Raw genomic sequence first — 4,284 nt, forward strand, 5'->3', positions numbered from 1 at the left:
AACCCCATCCCCACCACCCACCCTTCCCCGCCGGATCCGTAGTAAAGAGCCTGGCCCAAGATTCACACCTTTGCAACAAAGTTCAAGGCTTTAAGAACAGCCATTCCTTCCTGTCTATTGCTGTCCAACCCTTTTACGCTTTCCGTTCCCCATGCCGAACCTTGCAGGCTGCTCTGAGCACTCCAGGTTCCTTTGTTCCTACTCTGGGACCTGCCCCTTCACCTCACTCCACCTGTGGCTGTCCTGCCTGTGGCTGTCCTGCCCAGCTCCCTTCCACACGCTCTCTGCCCTCCATCCTTCCCTGGGGGCCCCTCCATCCTGTCTTCTGTAGGTGACTCCCCTGTCGTGCTGCCTCATCGTCCCACATCCACATTCTTTCTTGCAGCCTTTCCCCTTGTGACACATTTCTTCTCTTTGCTTCCTTGGCCAAGGGGAGGTACCTGCCTGTCTGTGGCCCATATTTCTCTCAATCACCCAGGGCCTGTGGCTTCATCTGACTCGGTCATCTCTTCTCCATACAGATGTTTTCACTACTTTGACCTGCTCTCCTCACCGCTCAAACGTTTCCATCCTCTCTCTAGCCCACCTTCTCTTCAAGAACTATTTTCTGTTGCCCCTCCAGGTCTTCCACTGATTCAGGCCAGCGCCTTCCCATAGGCTGCCTTATCCCTCCCCTCTTCCACTCCAGCCTTTTCTCCTCCTCTTTCTATTCCATCAAGAAGGTTCCCACAAAACTCCACAGCCAGTCCCGCCACTTCCTTCTCTTCCTCATTTCCTCACCTCCATTATTTCCATTTACCTCGGATATGGCCCCAGTGAGCTGATGCACCCCTGCCATCGTGCCTGCCCATCTGCTACCCATCGAGCCCATCTGGATCCACCATTTCCTCTTGGCCACACTACCTTCACTACCCCCACGTTTACAGTTTAAGACTTCTTCTTACACAAGTCGTGCCCTCCATCCTGTTCTACCTTTCCTCCTCTCTTACTCTCTACCTTGAGTCTTCCAAACATGAAGCCCTCATCCCAGCACCCAACACCCTGACCCTCTCCAAACTCGGCATACTCTGTCCCGCTGGGCCCATTTGCTACTGACCTAAACATCTCCCACTTAACTTTTGAAGGCCTTCCTCCTCAGCTTCACTATGAACCTCTGCGTATATTTTGCATTACAAGCTATACCTCCATCCTTTCAGCCATGCTTAAACAGCAGAAACGTGGATGCAGTGATTGTTGCAAATTGTCTCCTTCGCATTGTTTCCTAACAGCTCCTCTGGCCTTTGCAAACACACTTCTACCTACAATCTGGGATCAGTCTGCTTGAGTCCACTGTGAAGTCCCTAAGGTTACCTGTCTGTGGTTTTTACGCAGGTGCCATATTAATGTGCAGTGCTGACCACCTTCCTTTGTTTAACCAGTCACTTTGGCCCTTAACCCACTTTCTCCTAAAGGCTGCCGGAGCTATTGCTTCATTCTGCCTCTGTGGTCTGGTCTTAATACCAGGCATACCACCACCGTGTCCTGAGATGTGCCGACATCCCAGTTTGAGACTCTGAATTCTGCCTCCCCTCTATTCACTCAGCCCCTTTACCAATGTTGAGGCCCTCAAATTCATGAGATTCTCCCCTATCATGCACCTTCTGTCCTTTTTTATGTCCATCAACGCCCTGGACCCATCTTGAGTCTGACATCATGCCTTGAGGACTTGACAGCAGTTTCTGTTTTTCTAGTTAAGATGTACTGCACATCCCCCTACTGTTATTTTTCAGAGACCCTCAGCTTCATCTTCAGCTTCCACTCCCTCCTCTGCCACTTCTAAGTCAATGACTGCACTCTGCAGTCATTTCCTTGATGTCAGCTCCCTTCCTGCCCTGCCCTTGCTGCCAACATTGCCATCCTTTTTATCCACAATGTGCTGCATTGGATCCATCTGTTATCTTAAGTCACCCTTAACCATCCTGCATTTTTGGTTCTACTGTGCTGGAGACAGTTGTTTCCTGTCTCAAAGTCAATCCACCTGGCCTTCCATCATTTCCTGTGCCCTTCATTGACACTGTGGTCCCCAGCTTTTCCAAGGTGCCAGCATCTTCTAATCCTCCTTGTCTATTGCCATCCTCCCACCTGTCCTTCATTCCTTGCTTGTCTTACCCACACTATGCTTTGTCATCCATGAACTGGGTCACACACTTTGCCCCATCTGGGGTAAAGTCCCTGGATTCTCTGCATCCTCTCCCTCCCTCTTGGTGCCTGGCGTGCCTCCTTTACTGCAGTGCGTCTCTCCTGCTCTCAACAAGCTCTCCTCTTGTTGCTGCTGGGCTCCATTGCCTGCTCCGACTCATTCTTCTTGCCCTTTAGGGAACACCTCTCCTCTGTCCTCCTCTCCCATGTGTTGCAGCCTCATCCCTTCATGTCCCAGCAGTGAGCCCCTGGGGCCCAGGTTGGTCGTTTCTCCTGCTTTCCTCCTCTACTGCATAGCACGGTACCGTCCCACCTGCACCCTCCTGCATTCTCTCAGCACAATCTGTGATTCTCCCACTGGCCTAAGTCGTGTTCTCAGGTGCCTCCTCCCTTCTTGACCTGGCCCCGCACCCACTGCTCCGCCAGATGCAGCCATCTCTGCATCACACATACTGCACTGAATCCACCTGCCCTGCCCAGCTATCATTGTCCACATCGCAGTGGCCCAGGCTATGGGTACCTTCCAACACCCCACGACCCTGACTCCCCAAAACCTTCTCAGTTCCCTTTGCGTCCTTTCTTTCACATTCTTGTGAAAACACTCTGGGGAACATGTGCCTGTGAATTTCCTACCCTCTTCCTGTCACCACAGCAGTTTTGTCATCAGCACTCACTCCTGTCCCTACTCCACCTGCCCACCCTCATCCCCCCCGTCCCACTGGTACAAACGCACCCAGTCTCAACCTGACTCTCCTGCCCTGCCCGAGACCCAGCTCCTCTGCTCCTCCTGGGTGCTCCTGTCAGTCCCAACCTCCTCCCGCCTCCTCCCTCCTTAGCACCCATGTCTTCAAACTGCTCTCCTTCCACGCTGTCTCCATTCCCCTTTGCACCTTCCCTCCCCGTGACAACAGATTCTCTGCTCTCACCCACACAGCCCACGTCCTCTGTGTCACTGGGCCCTTCCCTGGGCCTCACTCCTCCACCTGAGTCCTCGAGTCTGGGACCGAGGCGTTGGAAACCCCAGCTCCACCACCATGGTCCCGGTGCCTTTTCGGCTACATCCATTTGCTCGCTGTCATCCTTGTCCTGGTCTGTCGGGAACTGTGTTCCCACACCTGACCGTCTTGACCCTGATGCCTCCATCAGCCCTGCTGCACATGCGTCTTCCCCTCGCACTCCACATGTCTGCCGGCTCTCCATCCTCCCGCGTCCACCAGTGATTCTCACCCGAGGATGCAGGACCCCAAGGCGGCCTATCAGAAGCATCTTTGGGGCTCGGTTTCCTCTTTTCCTATTGTCTGTGTTCCTTTTAGAGATTGCTTTTTTACCCCCCTTACTTTTTCTGAGCTGAACACTGCTCACCCCTCAGATGATTGGATAGGCCTGCCTGGGGGTCCATGCCCCCAGCCCTCCCTCGGGTGAAACCCACCCCCCACCCCAGATAAGAATCACTGATGTGGACGGCCACCGTGACTCCCTGGCCACCTCGACTCCCTGCGGCCACCTTGGTTCCCTGTACTTCAGTCTCTACAGTTTCAGGCTTGGAGCATTCTCGTGCTTCCCTTTAACTTCTTAATCAAAGATCTCAGCATTTCCTCCTCTGCCCCTCTCAAATAGGCCTGGCACTCTCCACGTGGAACTGCCCCCATTCCCTTCCTTCCTTTCTCTCTGAAATACAACATAGGTCGAATCCCACGCCATGTGAGAGTTGTTTCAGTGCCTCCCACCCCACCCTTCGTGCCCCTCCGTGCCACCTGATAGGACTCTCAGGTACTCTGTCCTTACCTTTGGCCTCCACCTGTTCTTCTGAGTATTAACTATTGTCCCTTTTCCTTAATCACCACTTTTATTTTAGATCTGTGGTAAGGTGCCACCCTCCAAGAGACTTCCCTTTTGATCCACGTAATCCTTTTTGTTTGTAAGAATCTAGCCCCTTACCTTGACCTTGCACCTTACCTGAGGCTACTCTCTTTTCTTTTTTCCCTGGATTCAGGGTCTTCCCTAGCCTGAATTCATCACTCTCAACCCTAAACATATATAATCTATCAGTTAAATACAGTGGTGTTCTCAATGCTGGCAGCTTGGCTCAACATATCCCACCCCCCA

General features: G+C 52.7%; 1 protein-coding gene and 1 long non-coding RNA gene across 2 annotated transcripts in view; one reads left to right on the forward strand and one right to left on the reverse strand.

Annotated features, from left to right (window-relative positions):
• The window catches only part of COPG2 (coatomer protein complex, subunit gamma 2), a 164,301-nt gene that overhangs the window by 138,658 nt on the left and 21,359 nt on the right, over nucleotides 1–4,284 (forward strand). The window lies entirely within an intron of this gene.
• Nucleotides 710–4,284, reverse strand: part of LOC105550813 — a 3,744-nt gene continuing 169 nt past the window's right edge. The window contains exon 2 of the long non-coding RNA XR_001007780.1: nucleotides 710–3,565. This is a non-coding gene — a long non-coding RNA (uncharacterized LOC105550813). The remainder of the gene's footprint in view (nucleotides 3,566–4,284) is intronic.

The sequence above is a fragment of the Mandrillus leucophaeus genome, unplaced genomic scaffold, assembly GCF_000951045.1.
Source record: "Mandrillus leucophaeus isolate KB7577 unplaced genomic scaffold, Mleu.le_1.0 Scaffold5, whole genome shotgun sequence".
In the NCBI taxonomy this organism is placed as follows: Eukaryota; Metazoa; Chordata; class Mammalia; order Primates; family Cercopithecidae; genus Mandrillus; species Mandrillus leucophaeus.